The sequence below is a fragment of the Chlorocebus sabaeus genome, chromosome 14 (genome assembly GCF_047675955.1).
Source record: "Chlorocebus sabaeus isolate Y175 chromosome 14, mChlSab1.0.hap1, whole genome shotgun sequence".
NCBI classification, from domain to species: Eukaryota; Metazoa; Chordata; class Mammalia; order Primates; family Cercopithecidae; genus Chlorocebus; species Chlorocebus sabaeus.
In genome coordinates, this window is record NC_132917.1 from 62,279,105 (window position 1) to 62,298,833 (window position 19,729).

The following is a 19,729-nucleotide window of genomic DNA, read 5'->3' on the forward strand; positions in this document are numbered from 1 at the left end:
AAGAATGACATCTTGGGAAAGGGAGCTGCTTTCTCTCAGCCCCTCTCAGGGAGTGGAAAACTTCCCGGAGCGTACAAGCAGCTTCCTATACAGATGAGCGTCTTGCCTGATGACGCGCCATGTTTCCCATGGGGAAAGCCTGGGGCAGGCTTGGCCACTGAGGCCTGATTGTCTCTGGAAGGCAGGCCAGATTCTATTTCTGTTACCACACAGCTTTCTCCTATCTCCAGTTCTGCTCTTGCTATGTTCCAAGCTGAGTGCTCTCTGACTGACTTGGCTTTGGTGAATTCCTACAGACATCCCAAATTCTACCATCAAGGGGCTTGCTTACTCAAGAGCCAAGCTCATCTTCAGTGAGGCAAGAGTTACCTTGGCAGATGCATCCCTGGGTGGCAAAGCGTTAATACCTCTTGCTCTCTCCCAAGGCCTTTGAGTGGCTACCTCTGAGGTGAAGTCATATCTTGTCCCTTGGATGGCCTTACCCTTAGCCCTCCCTGAGCCAGGACAGACAGCTGGCCTGCCCCATGGTGTGATCTCAGAGGGTGTCTCCTCAAAGCAACATGAGAATTTTACAGGAAGAGACTCAACACACACTTCTTGGAGTCCAAATGGGCTGGCCACAGAATCGCTGGAGAACCTGGCCAGTGTGATGCTGACAATGGCCCCTCAACAAGCTTCTGTAGCCACAACTGCCCTCCAATATGTTTCCTAACCTACACTGGTGCTCCCACCCTCTGCCTACCACAGAGAACCTGGAACACTAGAGGTGACCATGGGAATGTCTACAATAGCTTCATGGTTGCTGTCAGGACATCCGAAGGCAACTGTGAACCTATTTGAGACTAGAGGGGAGGTAGAACCCTCCCTCAGCTCTTTAAGTCCAGCCATTCCCCAGGGCTTGTTCAGTCAAGGAGAGAGAGAGGCTGCCAGCAGCCTCTCTCCTTGGGAGCTGCGATCCAAGCTTTCTGCAGACTGACATGGAGTGCCTTCTGCAGAGCTCAGTGGCTTCTCTGTCTCCCTCCTGAAGCCAGGGTGAAATGGAGCTGGCATCTAGAAGTCTAGTGAGTACTTCCTGGCCTGGGCCCAAGGAAGCTGTTCCTAGTGGGACAATAGCTGGTCCTCATAACTTGAGGTCGAGTGGGAAACTGTTCCCAGCTACTTCATACAGCAGAGGCAGCACAGAAGGAGCAGCCTCTTTGAAGGAGGAAGACTGGGTGATGCACTCCATCCCTTTGCTCTTGGGTTAGTTCCTGGGTTCTGGCTTTCTCACATTCTGGGACCCTCCCCTGGATGTGAAGCTCCTTCAGGGCCAAAGACATGTGCTACCGCATGTGGCTGCTGCACTGGTCGTGGAACTGTAAACTGGCTGGGCAGTGACCTCCTCTGGGGAGTCCCTTGAAGAGCATACTGACATGGCCACTCACCCTCCAAAGGCGCTGCTCTAAAGGAAGCCAAGATCTGGAAATCCACCCATTCCCTGGAACAGGTATGGAAAGACTTCACCTGGGATCTGCCAGGTTCTCTTCCTAGCTTTCCAGAGAACCTCCCTGGGAAAAGGACCCAGGCTGTGGGGGCTCCTGCTGTTCTACCCATCTGTCCCCTGGGAAGAGGGTGAATCCTCTCTGGAGACTTTGACACTCCAGAACTACACCGGTGGGTGCTGCTTTTTTTCTTATCTGTAAGAAAAGCTTAGGATTTTATTTGTCCGCATCCTTCTCTGTATTTCAAACCATCCTTCTCTAAATGAACTTTAGAAGTTTCATTACAGTTTCTTGAAGGTAGACTCTGATTTTATTTATCTAGTGTCTTTCACCCTCTTTCATTATAGTTTTTGTTTGTTTGTTTGTTTGTTTTGAGACGGTCTTGCTCTGTCACCCAGGCTGGAGTGCAGTGGCACAATTTTGGCTCACTGCAACTTCCACCTCCTGGGTTCAAGCAATTCTCCTGCCTCAACTTCCCGAGTAACTAGAATTACAGGTACCTGCCATCACGCCAGCTACTTTTTGTATTTTCAGTAGAGACGGTGTTTCACCATGTTGGCCAGGCTGATCTTGAACTCCTGACCTCAGCTGATCCAACTTCTTGGCCTCCTAAAGTGCTGGGATTACAGGTGTGAACCACCATGCCCAGCCTCATTATAGTTGTATTGGGTACATGATTCTAAGTTGAAAACTTTTTCTCTCAACATCTGCCAGAAATTATTCCACTGTCTCTTGTTTCTGTTGTGGCTATGCAACCTAAGTGACATTTCTTCAAGGTGATCAATCCTGTCTCTGACTTTATTTTAAGATCTTTTTAAAGTTTTGAAATTTCCTTATGTCTGTGTCAATTCCTTTTTTATTTTAAATTTTGCTTGAGCATACTAATTCTGGGTATTTATTTTTGGATGGCAAACTGCCCCAAAACTTAGTGGCTTAAAGAAATAACCATTTTATTACCTCTTTTGTGAATCAGAAATTTAAGCAAGTATCAGCTGGGCAATTCTTCCACCCCACACGAGATTGGCTGCAGTATCTTGGTGGTATTTAGCTGAAATCTGGGCGGGTCTGGAAGGTCCAAGATAGCTTTGCTCACATGCGTTTACAACATGAACATCAATGGGGACAGCTGGGAGGCTGGACTCAGATGTGTCCCTCTTCCTTTTACACAGTCTTGAGATTTATCTAGTCAGATTCCTTTTATTTATTTATTTATTTATTTATTTATTGAGACGGAGTCTGGCTCTGTGGCCCAGGCTGGAGTGCAGTGGCCGGATCTCAGCTCACTGCAAGCTCCGCCTCCCGGGTTCACGCCATTCTCCTGCCTCAGCCTCCCGAGTAGCTGGGACTACAGGCGCCCGCCACCTCGCCTGGCTGGTTTATTTTTTGTATTTTTTAGTAGAGACGGGGTTTCACCGTGTTAGCCAGGGTGGTCTCGATTTCCTGACCTCGTGATCCGCCCACCTCGCCCTCCCAAAGTGCTGGGATTACAGGCTTGAGCCACCGCGCCCGGCCGACAATCTAGTCAGATTTCTTACAAGGCCTCTGGCTTTCCCCAGAACAAGAGACAAAGATGGAAACTAAGGCTGCTTCTGACTTAGCCTCAGGAGTCTTACAGCATGACTTTTAGGTCCTATTTATTAAGCAAGTTGCTGAGGCCATTCCAGATACAAGGGGAGAAGGATTAGACACTACCCCGCAAGGGGTGGTATAGGGAAGTTTTTATGGCCATCTTTAATACTACATTGTACATCCTAGATCTGTGGATTCATGTTGTTTGTCAGTTCTAGAAAACTCGTAGCCATCAGATGTTGCTCTTTCTTCCATTTTTCTGCTTTTTCTTTCTGGGTCTCCAGTTAGATATCTAAGACTTTCTTCTTTGAGCCTTCAAATCTCTTCTTTCATGTTTTTATCTCCTTGTCTTTGTGCTAAATTATGGGTGAGTTTGTTGGTTCATGAGTTTTTCTTTTCTCTGACATTTTACCACAAAATTTCAAACATATGGCCAAGTTGAAAGACCTTTACAATGAACAACCAATATCTACTACCTACATTCTACCATTCATATTTTACTTACTTCATATCTGTATATTCATCTTATTTTTGATGTATTTCAGGTAAATTGCTGCATCGGTATCCATTGAGCTTTATATCAATTTTGCATTTCTAGAAGTTCATTTATTTTCTAATCTGCCTATTCCTAGTAGTGTTTTTTATTTTGATTATATTCTTTATTTCTTTAAACATTTCTCATGTAACTATCTTCTTTATCTTAAAATTCTAGTAAGTCCTTGGATATAAATTGTTTTTTGTTGTTTTTTGCTAAAAATGCTTTACTCTTGATCTTAATCTATACAGCACTGTCTGTTTGGAAGATATAAAGGAAGACAGCGAGAGAGAGGAGGCAACTTGGTGGTTTCTGAGAACACAGTCGTCAAGGTTGTAAAATGGCATCATTATTGTTAGTCCTCACACTGTCTACTAGCTATTTAAATGAGAACAGAAGTTAGAAATTCAGTTTCTCAGTTGCACTAGCCACATTTCATGTTCTCAATAGCCACGTGTCTAGTGGCTACTGTATTGAGCAGGGCAGATTAGAGTAACTTCCATCATTTATATACATGGCATGACCATATTTAAATAAAACTGTAGTTACGAAAAACAGGCAGCAGCTGGATTTGTTTCATGAGCTGTAGTTTGCAGATCCCAGCTCTAGGCCTAAACTGTCATGCTTTCCTTTGAAGAGGACTTGTTTTTGCTTGTAGCTTGGTGAGTACCAAACTAGAAGCACACTAGCCCTCCAGGGCTCTCCTCAGGGCAAGAGTCCCAGATTTGTGTCCTCATTTTCCCGCTATCCCAGGGCTTAGTGTCTGGAAGTACCCTCAGGGCAATGTGGCTCTTAGCAAGTTCTTGCTGTTCTAATCCCATCATGATTTTCTCTGGAGGGTAAGGTAGGGAGAGGGTCCATAGAGACCTCTTGTTTGCAAATAAAACATTTTGTGTACCAGAGGTAGATATTCTCTCTTACATTATTTTCCTTCTCACCTCTGGTTAAACTTGGCAGTTATGTCTTCTGCAGGGGAATTGAATAAAACTTTCAGTCTCTTTAGGAAGTTAAAGCTGTGCACAGCTTTCTTCATGGTGTTCCGATTCAGCACTGTATCTGATGTCTGGGGATTCCTTCGTGGAGTGTTGAGATCTGTACTCACTGGAGGGCAGAGATGAGATCATACAGAGCCTAGATGTGGGCCTTGCCTGTTCTCTCCAAGCTGCCAATGCCAGGATTAGTAGCACTGAAAGCCAAGGTGAGAGGCTTCAGATAACTCAGATGGGGGAGGGTTAAGAAGGATGGCAAATGATAGATGGATGAGGGGGTCTCTATTGACCCACACACCACCCTCTGAAAGCTCTGCATCAGGATGGCAGAAGGCCCCTTAAGAGCCTGTTGGGGACCTTGCCATGTGTTCCAAGTGTCATTTATTTTCCTGCTTGCTGATAAGCCATGGGTTGGATTAGCTTGCTCCTCTTATCACCTTCCCAGGTCTGGGTCAGTGAAGGAAATGAGATCTTGGCCCCTGAGATCTCTGCCCCTGTGTTCTGGAGCAGAGGCTGGAGATGCTGTAAGATCACTCTCCATCCAGCAGGCACTTGAAGGTGCTTGTTGGCAAGTGGGAGACAAGAGCCAGTCCCTGCCATCAAGAAGTGGAGGGTTAGAGACAAACCAATGACAGCCAAATACAGCATGACTAATGCCATGCATGACAACTTTCAGGATACAAGTATTTGCAGGGTACTGAGGGCAACCAGAGAAGGGAGGAATTATGGGGAAGTAGAAGAGAAGCCTGTAGGGCTGGTGACATGAGCTGACCACCTTCTGAGAAGCCAGCAGCTCTGTTCCATAAGTGTAACTTAAGGCGAGTCTTATGCTAACTTGAGGTTAAATAGGTGGCATTTATTGTGCCCTTCTATGACTCAACTGAGTCTTGTACTAACCTGGTTCCTTCATCTTTCTCCTGAATCTTCCATCCTTTACCCACTGAGATGAGACAAAACCTCAGGGTAGTGTATGTTCCAATCAGAAGGTGCCATGTGGTTTTGAAGGATCCATTAGGGGAGCTGCCACGGAATCGATTCAGCCGCCTGCCAAACATCTGGTACAACTGGGTCATCTGGGATGGGCGAGAAACATTGTCATTTACATCCAAGGGTTTGATGGCCATGAGGACTGTGCCGAGAGCCAGGACAAGCTCATCTTCCATGGGGTTTCCCCGACTGTGGAAAGGAAGGTCTCACATGCATGTGGACACGGGGGAAGTCAGATGTTTCCTTCAGGGCCACTAGCTGTCAACGTGGTGCTGCTTTCCATGAGATTGACCTCAAGACCCACCAGCGCTGCATTCCGAGGCCAGTACTGTGCCTTTGCTGAGGCCAAGAGAGAATCCCCCATGAGCTTTGGTATGAGCAGCTTCTCTCTGTTCTGGCCCCAGAGTTTCCATTAGGAACCATCTCAGATCCAAGTGTCGCCCATGTGGGAAACAGAAGGGCAGAGGCTGGGGGGCCCTCTCAAATGGGGAATGAGGAAGCCTCAGAGGATAGAGGGGAGGCCCACAGCATCTGATCCTTCTCTTCCTTCTACCCACTGGAAAAGAAGATCCTTTGTTAATGGATGAAACCTTAATAGCCCCAAGGCTGCAGTTAAGCAAGACATGGGATGGAGTACAAGGTCTAACAAAAACCCTGCTCACGACTGCTTTCCCCAGACCGAAGGCTAAACCCATGCAAGATGGCTTGGTGAGTCATCTGCTGCCAGCCCCTTCAGAATGGCCCTCCATTCTGCTCCCTGCTCTTTACACATAATCAGGAGAGAGTGCTGGGGTCCAGAGTTGCCCTTGAAGAGAGGGATGGAAAAGTGGCTCAGACGTGGGAGGGGGTGACCAAAAGAGAAAGCCTGGACTCCTCACCTGCCCTCTGGGAGATCAGATCTCTCCAAGAGGAGCCCCTGGATTTGGAAAGTGCTCAGGAAGGCAGTATTGAGCACCAAACCGCCCAGAACCCTCCACCTGCTGGCAGCAGCTAGGCCAAACTCTTGGGTTTGAAGAGTGAGAGTGCTGAGCACCAGGCTGCTCTCTGGCTTTCGAACCTCCCCACTGGGCCACAGATAATCCCTCAGCAGGCACTGTGGAAGGCCATACCCTTGTCCCAGCACCAGAGACCCAGGAAGACCAGGACGTGGGGCATAAATTCACGGTGCTTCATCTCCCTGCTGGGGAGGGGACTGAAGATCACAACCATTAATGGCCTTCTCATCTCAACCTCAGGTATGGGCGATGGCCAGTGGGAAGGCCTGGACACAAGGAACTGGCATGCTGTTAAGCATGAATGTGGAAAGGTTACCTAAGTGCATAAGGCTGTTCTTGTGTTGCTATAAAGCAACACAACAAATACCTGTCTGGGCACAGTGGCTCACACCTGTAATCCCAGCACTTTGGGAGGCCAAGGCAGGAGGATCACTTGAGCCCAGGAGTTTGAAACCAGCCCGGGCAACATGGTAAAACCCTGTTTCCACGAATAATATAAAAATTAGCCAGGTGTGGTGGCACATGCCTGTAGTCCCAGCTACTAGGGAGGCTGAGGTGGGAGAATTGCTTGAGGCCAGGAGGTCGAGGCTGCAATGAGCCACCACTGCATCACTGCACTCTAGCCTAGGTGACAGAGTGAGGCCCTGTCTCAAAAAACAAACACAAAAAATCACTGAGACTTAGTAATTGATAAGAGGTTTAATTGGCTGGCTTGCAGTTCTGCAGGCTTTATAGGAAGTATGGTGTTGGCATCTATCTGCTCAGCTTCTAGAGAGGCCTTGGGAAGCTTTTACTCGTGGCAGAAGGTGAAGCGGGGGCAGGCACATCAGATAATAACGGCAGGAGCCAGAGAGAATTGGGGGTTGAGGAGAGGTGCCATACACTTAAACGACCAGATCTCAAGCGAATTCACTCACTATCTCAAGGATGGCACTAAGGGGATGGTGCTAAACCATTCATGAGAAACCTGCCCCCATGATCTGATCGCCTCCCACCAGGCCCCACCTGTAACACTGGGGATTTACATGTCAACATGACATCTGGGCAGGGACACAGATCCAAACCATATCACCAAGTGCTGATACCTCAAATTGTTTTCAGTGCTGTCTTGCATTGTGGCAGGCCTGGGAGAATTCAGACTGAAGTTTGTCCTTGTCTTCCCTTCATCAAAACTTACTTGTGACCCTCACTACATCTAGCTTCCCAGATCACCTAACTTGTTAGTACCTCTTCTCTTGTCCGGTCTTTTTCATCCTTCAGGTCTCTGCTCAGATGCCACCAACAGTCACTGCCACATCATCCTCTTTCATTCTTTCAGAGCACTTACTGCTGTCAGTGACTCTTTTTAAGAAAGGGTCTCCCTCTGTCACCCAGGTTGGAGTGCAGTGGTGTGATCATGGTTCACTGCAGCCTTGACATCCTGGGCTCAAGTGATCTTCCCACTTCGGCCTCCCAAGTAGCTGGGACAACAGGTGCACGCCACCACACCTGACTAATTTTTGTATTTTTAGTAGAGATGGGGTTTCACCACGTTGCCCAGGCTGGTCTTGAACTCCTGCACTGAAACAATCCACCCACTTTGGCCTCCTGAAGTGCTAGGATTATGGGTGTAAGCCACCGTGACCAGCCGTTGGTGACTTTTCTTGTCTCTCTCAGTGGAATGCAAGTGTCATGAGGACAGGTTCCTTGCCATCTGACTTTTCCCTGGTGTATCCTCAGGAACCAGCAAGGGACTTGGCACATAGCATATAGCTGTTGAATGAGTGTTACCTCTTCTTCTAGTATCTTCCTATGAGGCACTTCAGGAAATACAACTCAACTGAATACTTGCTTGTGACTTTAGTCTTCATGGAATCCTGGTGAGGGAGGGCTTTGAGTGAGAAGGGTCTTAAAGAATGCTCTAGAGGTATTTTCTCAGTTCTAGAGGCTTTGTTTCTCTATTTGCATCAGTGGAGCTCCACTGGGGTAATGACTGGCAGATATTCCCTCCCAAATGCCGTACAGGAAATTGGGTAGGTTTCTCCCTGTCTTTTGACTGCTGTACGGCCACTCTGCCAGAATACTGGGTTTTAGAATCCTGTGAGGATTACGTTAAACTTTTCCCCTCAGTACTCATGTTCTGAAGTTAAGAAGGCTAGTGGAGCCCATGAAGCTGATTCTGCTCTAGATAAGTAAATGCATATCCTGGGCCCCCCTTGAGTTTTGGGGAGAGGTGGGAGTTCCTGCACCGATGCGACCATTGAAAAGCCTGGCAAGCCCTGCCATTGTGACCTGGGTGTTCTGTATCTGCTGGGCGCTCGGTAGGGAGTCACTTTCCTATGCCGTGGAGAGCAAAAAACACAAAAGTAGCAACTTAGTAACTTTCTAAATAAGTCACCACTATTTGTTTCTGGCCATGCCTCCTATGGGAGCAATGACTGCACTTCTATGCTTCAGCTTTTGCGGGGAGTTTCTCATTCCCGGGCCTCAGGCTGGAATGAACCAGTTTCACTCAGCGGAAAGCTGTTCCCAGGGGAAACCATGAACTTGATGGCAGGGCTGCTCAAAAGCTTAGTTTATCTGGAGTGTATCTTTCTCCCTCCCTTTGATCACCCTCCCCAGCTGAGTTCCCAAACTTACACGTTAGGCAGCAGTGGCTTGTGAAGATGAGAATAGCCCCTGTCCTTACTATAGCTTCTAGAAACATGGTTGTCTAGGAACTTGTGAGTCGGATGAGGTCTTCTTGCTGGTTCATCAGATAATGGTTGAGCCTTTGTAATCCTAAATATTTTCATTTCAAATAAAGTTGTTAAGCCCAATCAGAAAAAAGAGGGAATAAAAAGTGTTGGGTAAGTGTAAGCTCTTAAGAGATACTGGGAGCTCTGGAGGGATCTAGGGGAGACTCCCACTTCTTTCTGGAGTTCATATATTTATTTTAGAGACAGGGTCTCATTCTGTCACTCAGGCTGGAGTACAGTGGCATAATCACAGCTCACTGCAGTCTCAAACTCCTGGGCTCAAGTGATCCTTCCACCTCAGCCTCCCAAGTAGCTGAGACTACAGGCCCACACCACCATGGCCGGCTAATAATAATAATAATTTAAAAAATTGCAGAGATGAGGTCTCCCTATGTTACCCAGGGTGGTCTCAAACTCCTGGCCTCAAATGATCCTCCTGCTTCAGCCTCCTAAAGTGCTGAGTTTACAGGCATGAGCCACTGCAACTGGCCACTTTTCTGGAGTTTAATAATGGAGTTGTGTCAGAATATGCTAAGTTATGATGTGGTTTCAAGAGCAACCCAGCCTTCTCACTCGGGCCACAGTCCATACGTGCAGCGCGTGGGCTCTGCTCATTGCAGTCCCCTGGGCACCAGCCTGACGGTTATGTTACCTGGCCTGAGGGGAAGCACGCTGTGGGGTCTTTGCACTGGCAGTTAGATGCTCTGGACAGAAATGACAGTCACTGGCTGGAAGTGATCTTACAACCATGCCCAAACACGAGAGTTGTGAAGGACAATTTTCTTATGTCTATAGGGGAAAGAGCTGGAAGTATTTGAACAGTTTCAGAATCAGCAACAGGAGTTGACTGTGTTGGCCATTAGGGCTTCAGTTCAAACTGATGTCAGACTTTTAATCGTTTAGTGGGCTTGAAGGCCACAAAAGCAGGGTTTCCTAGCCTTGTTCTCCTGTTCTAGCCAAGAGAAATTGTCTCGGTTTATTTTAGAAAAAGCCCTTTTTGCCACTGTAGTATCAAGAGGCAGCTTTGGAGGATGGATGGTAATTTGAGATTAGGAGCTGGGATCTGGTATTGTAGGCATGGGTGTTTCAGAATTACTTGGGGAATACAACCTGGGGTTGCCTTAATAGGAGTAGAAGCAGCAGGTCAAGGGAGGGGTAAGTACCCCTTTATTTTGCATAGTCATATCCTACCTGATACAACTGTTCCAAGTACCATACTTGGAAGGCAGCTTTGTCAAGCTGGAACCCAAGGAGGGTTACCGGGGGGAGTTGGCAGTCTTGGGAGTTGGAAGGGATTACTTGGTAGCTGCTCTAAGTATTTGAAGAGGTGTCAGAAGTTTTCTCCTTACTGGTAAGGAATTTACCTCTTTGTAGTGAGATGAATTGGACTGCATTGTAGGTGGTACACTCACTACTCTAAGTGACCAAAGAAGCTGGAGAAGGGATTTGACCCTTCCGAGTGTAGAGAGAAAGAGTGGTTGCCATGGGTGATTCCTCAGGTCCCATCCACCTCTGTCATCATATTTCTATGATTCTGTTTTTTCTCAGAAATAAACCTTTCCTCACGGGAGAGAGTGAATGCCAGTTGAGACCTCACTAATATGAAGACACGGCTGCTCACAACTATTCCACTGTGAATCCCTCAGGAGTCCTGAAATTGGTGGTAGGATCTCCATTTTACAGGTGAGGTGACTGAGGTTGAGAATGAAGGAAGCCAGGCACTCGTGCAGTCTTACAAGGTATTGTAGTTATAAGTGGAGTCTGGAGTCACATACAGGCTCTGCAGCTTTCTAGCTATGTGACCTTGGGTAACATCTCAGTCTAGTCTCTGCAAAATGGAAATGATAGCACCTCATAGGGTTGTGAAGATTAACCAGTTTATAGGCAGCATCTTAGCACAGAATGTGAGCTAAATATGCTTCATGTATTTACTACTACAATGATGATCAATGTCTGAACTAAGTTTAAGACACTATAGGCAAGCAAAACTAACTTCTCTTTCCCTTTTTCCTGTCTCCCAATGTAGATGCAACAACATTTTCCTCACTTCCTGGAAATGGCTCCGTTCTAGCATTTCAACATGATCCAGGAGGTAAGATTTCTTTACTGGAGAATACTAGATACACTCCCAATCTGTTGATCACATTTAGAGACCTGAATTCCCTAAACCCATCTTAAACTGATGGCAGAAAGCTGGTGTGTATTCAGGATGCAAACTATGCTCTTTGACTGGTCATGTCGGGAAATGGACAAAATCAACCTTTTTGATCCAGATTTCAAGCTATATACTCTCCCAACTTTACAAACTCACAAATTCAATATGTTTTTAGTCATTTTTAGTGTATTATGTCTAAGGTTTTGTATTTCTCAGGCTTAATCTGAATAACATTACCCAGGGGCCATTGTCTCCATAATCCATTCCCAAGTCCAGTATAAACTTAAACATAAAGCACGTTCTCATCTTGCATTGAGGTCAGTTTGAGGGTAAAAATCCCAACGGGCGGCATGTGATACTGAAGCACTATTGGGATGCTTTGTTGATGGGGCTTTTTTTTTTTCTCCCTGTCTTCCACAAATGTCTTAGTGACAGTGATGGTTAAGTCAGAGCATCTCAAAGAGTCTGAGCGTTGAATCTTCCAAAGTGTTCGAATCTGTGGTAAGGGAAATGAAGCACAAGGTAAGTTGAGGGTTGGACTGTGTGCTGTTGGACTCTTGTTCTTGTGACAAGGTCAGCAGTCCCTTGCAGGCATGTCAGTTCCTGCCCCCGCACAGGCATGTGTACACACACTCACGTGCACACACACACACTCCTGGCTTTTGGTTTTTTTCCCGGGTAGGAAACTGTTCTTTACACCTTGACTTGCTGATCTGTCTTCTACCAGGGATCCAGGAACATTACTAAGGGGCAATGGGACTTAGGGTGGGGGTAACAGGCTGGGATTGAGGTGATTAGATTCTAGTCTCAGATGAGTCCCTGATAGGGTTTTGGACAAAATCTCCGTTTTAAATTTGTTTTCTTAGCTCTATAGAGTCCACATGTAAGGTTTTTTGTCTGTTTGTTTGTTTTTGTTTGTTTGTTTTGGGATGGAGTTTCACTCTTGTTGCCCAGGCTGGAGTGCAATGGCACAATCTTGGCTCACCGCAACCTCCGCCTCCTGGGTTCAAGCGACTCTCCTGCCTCAGTCTCCCGAGTAGCTGGGATTACAGGTACGCACCACCACGGCTGGCTAATTTTGTATTTTTAGTAGAGATGGGGTTTCTCCACGTTGGTCAGGCTGGTCTTGAACTCCTGATGTCGGGTGATCACCCGCCTCGACCTCCCAAAGTGCTGGGATTACAGGCATGAGCCACCATGCTCGGCCCACATGTAAGTTTAACAAGGTTTTGGTTCTAACGTTTCTAACTCACTGAGACCTAACTGATGAGGAACACTATTACTGTCATTGTCACCAGCACCAGCATCGTTACCCTTTCTCTGAACTGGTGGTTGACCTGTTTTTGGGAAGTGGTTGTGAAGATTAAATGAGTTAACATGACAAGTTTCAAACAGTGCATGGGTATGGCCTATAATACAATCTATAAAGTGTTAGTCGTGATGAGAAAACATTGCTTACAGGATTGTGAACTGTGATATGCCTCTTGGAAAACAATGCAGTAGACATATTAAGAGCCAAAACCAAATGGTTCTCAGACCAGAGATCCCACTTGTAGAAATCCCAGAAATATATAACTTTGGAAAACTCATACCAACATATTCATCACAGGATTATTATGTAAATTTTAAAACGAGTGGCTAACAAGATCAAATAAATTAGATCATCTACTTGACTCCTTTGTAGCCACTAAAAGACTAATAGCAATGCAAAAAAAAAAAAAAAAAAAAAAAAAAAAGATACAAGCCTGCAGGCCTTTGACATAACTATAATGACGTAGTTATGTAGTAGTATACAATGATGAACACTGTAACATTGCTATAGATCCTGGAGTATGTGGGCTTTGGCATTATGAGTCTTCCTATTTCTTTCATAACTAACAAAGAGGTCTGCAACAGATGACACAGGTAGTCGAACACAACCAAAAGTGGGAACAGAAGACAATAAGGTCCTTTACTTTTTGTCAAGACCTGACTTGACTTTAATGATCAGTAACTAAATGTCCACTCAGTAGTTCTTTCCTGGAATTAGTTGCCTTTAACTTTTGTTCTTAAAGTCTCTTCAGAAGAATCCACTCCTAACAGAGATAAGCAACAGTGGTCTACATGATGCCATGGTTCATTGGGTCTTTTTTGGCAACACTCCAAAGTATTCTCAATCCGAAGGCAGCCTCCACAATCAGTTGGTAGCAATGTGTTGTCTCTTGGCTAGTTCTAATAACAAACAAAGATAGTCGTATAACATCATAATCCCTACTCTTGCTTGCAGATCTTCGGAAAAAACAAACAAACAAAAAACAACTGCTGTTCACTCTAAAATGATGAAGGCAAGCTAACTGGAATGGAAAAGTAAGTGTTCTTGAGGTTTAGTAGTTTTATTCAAGATGTGTTGGGCCAGGTGTGGTGGCTCATGCCTGTAATCTCAGCACTTTGGGAGGCCGAGGTGAGAGGATCACTTGAGCCCAGGAATTCAAGACCAGCCTAGGCAATATGAAGAAACCCCATATCTACTAAGAATACACGTACATAAACATTAGCTGGGCATGGTGGCGTGTACCTGTAAGTCCCAGCTCCTTGGGAGGCCGAGGTGGGAGAATTGCTTGAACCCGGGAGGCAGAGGCTGCAGTGAGCCAAGATCATTCCACTGCACTTTAGCCCAGGTGATGGGAGTGAGACCCTGTCTCAAAACTGTTAATTTGAGTTATTTGTAGTTATTCCATTTAGGGGAGAAAATATATAGTTCTACTATAGTTCAATTACCTGAAATAAAGGGAAAATACCCATAAAGTGTTAAAACTAGAGTGTCAAACAAGATCTTGATCAGTTTTCCCTTCCTTTGTAGTAAATGGGAGAAAAGCCTGGTAAAACACAACGAACTGTGGCCACGGTCACTAATGTCTTGAAGAGTATGATTAAAAATCTTCTCCCTGGCTGGGCACTGTGGCTCACTCCTGTAATCCTGGCACTTTGGGAGGCTGAGACAGGAGGATCTCCTGAGAACAGAAGTTCAAGACCAGCCTGGGCAACATAGCGAGACTGTCTCTACAAAAAATACAAAAAAGCTAGCCAAGCATGGTGGCACATACCTGTTAGTCTCAGTTACTCAGGAGGCTGAGGCAGGAGAGGATCACTTGAGCCCAGGAGTTCAAGGCTGCAGTGAGCTATGATTGTACCACTGCACTCCAGCCTGGAGGACAGAGAGAGAGAGAGACGCTGTCTCTTAAAAATAAACAAAAACATGCCCTGTGCTAAACCTGCATGTGAAAATCAGCTTTTTTTCTACAGAGATGAATTAAGAAATTACTTGGTGGAAAAGAATCCTTATGAATGCAATAGTCTACAATATAGCTTCATAACTTTACTGTCTAATCTCAGAGTCTTTAAAAACAATGTCACATTTCTTTACCAAGTGGTGTTTAGATTGTTTTCTTCTCCTCCCTCTCAAACCATTCCTAGAAAAGACGCTGTGAATGTCACGTATGCTTCCTGGCTACACTCAAGGTCTCAAGGAATAGATGTGCCTGATCCCCCATCTTACCAGATAAGGGCCCTCACTGAGGATGCTCTAGGAACCCACAAGGTGGCAAAGAGGTGCCCCTTCCTTGAAGGTATGGATAGGTCTCTTGGCTGCTGGTGGTCAATAGCATGTGCCACACTTGGATTAGGCATGATTCAATCAGGATCAGGTTGAACTAGGCAAAGTCCCCTGATGCTAGGCCACGTCATTTCCCATGGAGAGCAGACCCTTACTCAGTCTACATCATGGGAATGTTATGCTTGTCCCTCAACCCGAGGAAGAATTGGCTATTAATTCATCATGTATGTAATATATTGTATTGCATTTTACTATGGGTTAGGCATTATTTGGGACACTAGGGATTCAATTGCAAACCTAAAAGGCAAATCCCTTCCCTCGTGTACTTCACAGTCTAATCAGGAGATAGACTGGATAAATTACAGAGTATCTGAGTTGATATGCTCTATGGAGAACAATCAGATAAAGGGGATAAATAAGGTTTTGTGTATGCACATGTATATGATAATAGTCTTTAAAAGGTGGTGAAGGAAGGCCTCCTTGAGAAGATGATGAAGGAGAGCCATGTAGCTCTCAGGGGAAGAGGCTTCTGGATGGTGTTGAGGCCCTGCGGCAGGGTTGTGTGTGGTGTGTTCAAGGAACAGGTAGAGGCCAGCAACAGAGAGGAAGAGCAGCAGAGGAGCCTTTGGGACACTCTGGGAGACAGTGTGGTAGAAGGGACTAGACAGTGAGACTGACCAGAACAGCCTATTTCTTCTGTCTTTAGATGTGAATGGGTGTGAGACAGGTCTAAAGCTCTGGTGATCCTCGCTGCCAAGAGGACTGAAGTTCATGCCCCCATGCAGCTTGGCATGCTGTGTGTGCATGCTCCCCGCCCAGGTATCGGTTGCCCAGGCACCCTGCCACTGGCTGTATTTACCAGCGGCTGGGATCTCCTGGAAGTCCTGTACCCTGAGCAGGTCAGGGTGGAGCTCTTATTCTGAAGACTTTGGCCACAAATACCAAAGAAAGCATTTTCCAAAGGAAAATGTTCTAGACAAAGTCCAGGAACTGTTTTAGAACTTGGAACATGTTGTAAGATCATTTACTATGAGAATGTTCATTGTGCTGATTTTTCTTCTGCAACTTTGCCTTTGAAATACTTCCATAGTATGCTATTCCTGACTCTGATCAAAGTAGACGTGAGTAGGAATTAACTTGAGCATCCAGTTGTTTCCCCAAGGCTCCTTCGTGACCCTTGCTTTTGTCTTGCTTTTTTTCTTCTTATCAAAGATTATACTGGGCAGGGACTTGCACCGGAAAATCGATGTGAGCTCCTTGTGAGCGGGTCCAGCATAGAGCAGTTGGTAATGAATTAACGGATGCCCTTAGCCTTTTTAAGGACTTACTGCTGGTGATGGTAATTCATTTGGTACAGTTACCTCTGAAATAATGTAACCTGCCTGTGCTGCCACAGGCAGATCAATAGACATGATTTTTATTTCCCATCTTGCTAACTTGCTGTGTGACCTTGGTGCTCAGGTCTTGAATATCCCTGTGAAACAAAGGATTAGACTAGATGTCGAAGGCTTTGTTTAGATCTTTGAATGTTAGATGCTGAAATCCCAGCAAAGATGCCATTTAGCACAGTCTTTTTCCACTGGACTCTAAGGGCAGGTGGGTAATCTTGCAATGCTATTTGCAAGTTTTTTTTTTCTTGAGGTGGGGGTTTCTTAGTTTGCATATGTCAAGAGAAGATTGAGTTTGGCATAAAATAGAAGCTCAGTATATAGTAATTGAATTTCTTATGGCTAGAAATCTACATGTAACTGACTATTTAAAATATTTCATGTTTTTTTTCTTCCCCTGCCCTCCCAAGTGTCCAGATAAGTCAATGACAAGAGTTAAGTTGGAACAGGGTCTGTGAGTCAGTCATCTGGAGGTTGCAGTCATCTAGCTTCTGTGGATTTTGCTCTAAAGATAGTTTCTATTTCTTTGCATCCATATAAGCTATCTGATGGTAGAATACATTCTGAAATACAACTGGCCTTGTGCTTCTCTGGGTACATGATCTCAAATGTAATAATCTTTTAAAAAATAAACAATTTTTGATATGCATAAAATGAAAAATATTTAATCATCAGCTCTCAGGCAATTTAGATTCAGCATCACAAAGGGATGTTAGGCGTTTTCCAAAGTTAACTCTGTGTGCATGCACAGGGTTCTTGAGGGAGCTATATAGCAAAAATAGGTGGCAAGCCCTTATATTACCAGGTTCATTTGTTCCAAGTCTGGCTTTGGCTTTTAATTAAATGTTAACATTTGTTTATTCTCTCAAAAAATATTTATCTATGATGTGCCTGACAACATGCTAGGGATGGGTATAAGAGCATAAATCTCTGAAGGTACTTTCGAGAGCCCATTAGGAAAGGGAATGGGCTCTCACCCTGTTACTTAGTTCTCGGCCTGTCACTTAGTTCCCTCTAAAAAAAATTCCTCTGTGTTTCAGGAGTTGGATTATCCCTTAACTACCTGGGCCCGCTGGTTGGAGTTGCTGTGCTTACTGCAATCTTGCATATGTTAGTTATTGGTCTTGTGTGACTCGTGACTAGAACATACATGAAGAAGGCAGATTCTCTGGGTCAGAACACAACATTACAGGAGTGCCCACCTACAGCACCTACTTTTGACCTGAGGAATTTCTTTTCTTTCTTTCTTTTTTTTTTTCCCGAGACACAGTCTTACTCTGTTGCCCAGGCTGGAGTGCAGTGGCACGATCTCGGCTCACTGCAACCTCTACCTCCCAGGTTCAAGCGATTCACCTGCCTCAGCCTTCTGAGTAGCTGGGACTACAGGTGTGCACCACCACACCTGGCTAATTTTTTGTATTTTTAGTAGAGATGGGGTTTTGCCATGTTGGCCAGGCTGGCCTAGAACTCCTGACGTCAGGTGATCCACCTGCCAGGGCCTCCCAAAGTGCTGGGATTCCAGGCATGAGTCCGTGTGCCTGGCCAACCTGAGGGACTTCTGTAAGCTCCCTCCCTTCACCCCCTGCCAACCTAAGCTGCATGCCAAGGTGCTCAGGGCAAGAAGGTTCATCAGAGCTGGGAACCACAGGTCTGGAGGGAGCAATCAGAGGCCTGCTGCCTCCCTGATGCCTGTCTATAATGCAGGGTGGAAGAGAGGACCACCTTGTCTCCTGTTGGAGGTGCCATCAAGTCACACAGATTCTCTGTGAACTTGGGAAGAAGCAGCTTTAGTCCCATCCTGTGCATCATCCTTGTTCTCCATGATGTAAATTATGCTGGGCTTCTGACTCTGTCCCTGGGAGAAGACCTGTATGCTGTATGTTCTGCATCAAGACCCAGCCTGTAGTCCCAACAATGGGCTGAGGTAGACCTCTGGTGACTCAGATATTCTAGTGATGAGTGTGGTCTGCAGGAGGTGCCCAGGGGAGCAGGAAGCACACGGCACCAACTTGGAAAGTTAACAAATGAGTTTAGTGATGGACACACAAAAAACTGTTAACATGTTTTAGAAACCTTACTTGGCCTCAGCACTTTTCTCTCCTTTTAGGCTGGGTGCAGGGTGAGACCTCCTCCTCCTTTTTCCTTCACCATCGGTTGCATTTTATTGGATTACAAGTTTGTATTTATTTTGTATTACAAGATCCTGTCTTCTGTTCTTGTTTTGGCCACTGTCTATGCCAGGCTGCTATTAGAGCCTGACAGCTTCACCCTAAATAAAAGAAACCCTTTTATGTGTAATTTAAAAAAATAAACAGAAAACCTCTAGATCTTTTTAAAATCTACCAGCAATGTTTGACTCCTTTACTTTTAAAAGTGGAGCTGTTCCCATTCCTCTGTTTTAGGCCTACACTTGTCATTTTGTAGAGGAGACCATTGGAGAGGATGCTAGAGGTCTTAAATATGGTTCTCACCCACGGTTTGCTTGCTTTTATTAGACTGAGCTAAAGGGTGGGGGAATTCACATGCCATGAAAGAATAGATACTTGTATGTGCTTGCGTCTCATGGAGGTAAGAGTGGGAGAGATTTGTAAAGTAGATCAAGAAGAAAAACTTCGAATTAGGCAGGGTGGGTCCTGAGTTTCTGGAAGCAGGGCCACATTCTCTGCAGTGCCAGGCATGGGCACTCTTTTACTTGAAGGAACTCTTTTACTCCAAGGAAAGCTTCAGGATGAGGGGTGCTTCTAAGCTGGCCTTAGGTTCTTGAGAGATGCAGAGCTAAATGGGATTGGCAGCTCTGATCTTGCTGCAGCAGCCTCCTGGTCCAGCTTCCACATCTTAACCTCCCTAGAGAGCAGCCTAGTCGGCAGAATGGAGCTGGGGAGAGCCGGGTGGGGTGAGGTGCAGAGCCCTACTGAGAGGAGGGGAATGCAGTGTCTCCACAGACCCAGCTCTAGGGGTGGGAGGAGCAGATTCCATGCCTGACTCATGGAAGGCAGAGGCATCAGGCACGGGGTGCTTTTGTGTGAATCGTGGCTGTATGGAGCATGCACTGGCTCCCATGTTGAGCCCCAGCGAAGATATGAGGCGAACAGTGTGCAGCTCTGTTCCCACTGCTCCCCAGAATGTGAAAGGTGGCACAGCATAGCTGCGGTACAGGGTGGTAGGGCTGCCCACCGGGATGATCCAGAGAGGTGCTGGGCCATAGTCCCCAGGTCTGTTCTGTCACCAGGCCTTCCATCATACTATAGGTTTCGAAATCTTTAAGGTCCCTCTCTTAAAATGCAAATACTCCTGTGAGGTTTGAGGCTTTATTATCCTATA

At 45.8% G+C, this 19,729-nt stretch overlaps 1 protein-coding gene across 22 annotated transcripts in view; it reads left to right on the forward strand.

Annotated features, from left to right (window-relative positions):
• The window catches only part of B3GNT2 (UDP-GlcNAc:betaGal beta-1,3-N-acetylglucosaminyltransferase 2), a 320,804-nt gene that overhangs the window by 246,823 nt on the left and 54,252 nt on the right, over positions 1 to 19,729 (forward strand). For 13 of the 22 annotated variants that reach the window (XR_012095312.1, XR_012095309.1, XR_012095311.1 and 10 more), the window contains 4 exons: positions 10,822 to 11,365; positions 11,858 to 12,480; positions 13,695 to 13,774; positions 14,882 to 15,033. The gene's annotated coding sequence lies outside the window, so the exon portion shown is untranslated. Of the gene's footprint in view, positions 1 to 1,433; positions 2,672 to 2,730; positions 3,918 to 10,821; positions 11,366 to 11,857; positions 12,481 to 13,694; positions 13,775 to 14,881; positions 15,034 to 17,448; positions 18,751 to 19,729 lie in introns of those variants that run through there. The other 9 variants (XR_012095315.1, XR_012095316.1, XR_005243355.2 and 6 more) reach the window with 8 other exon arrangements.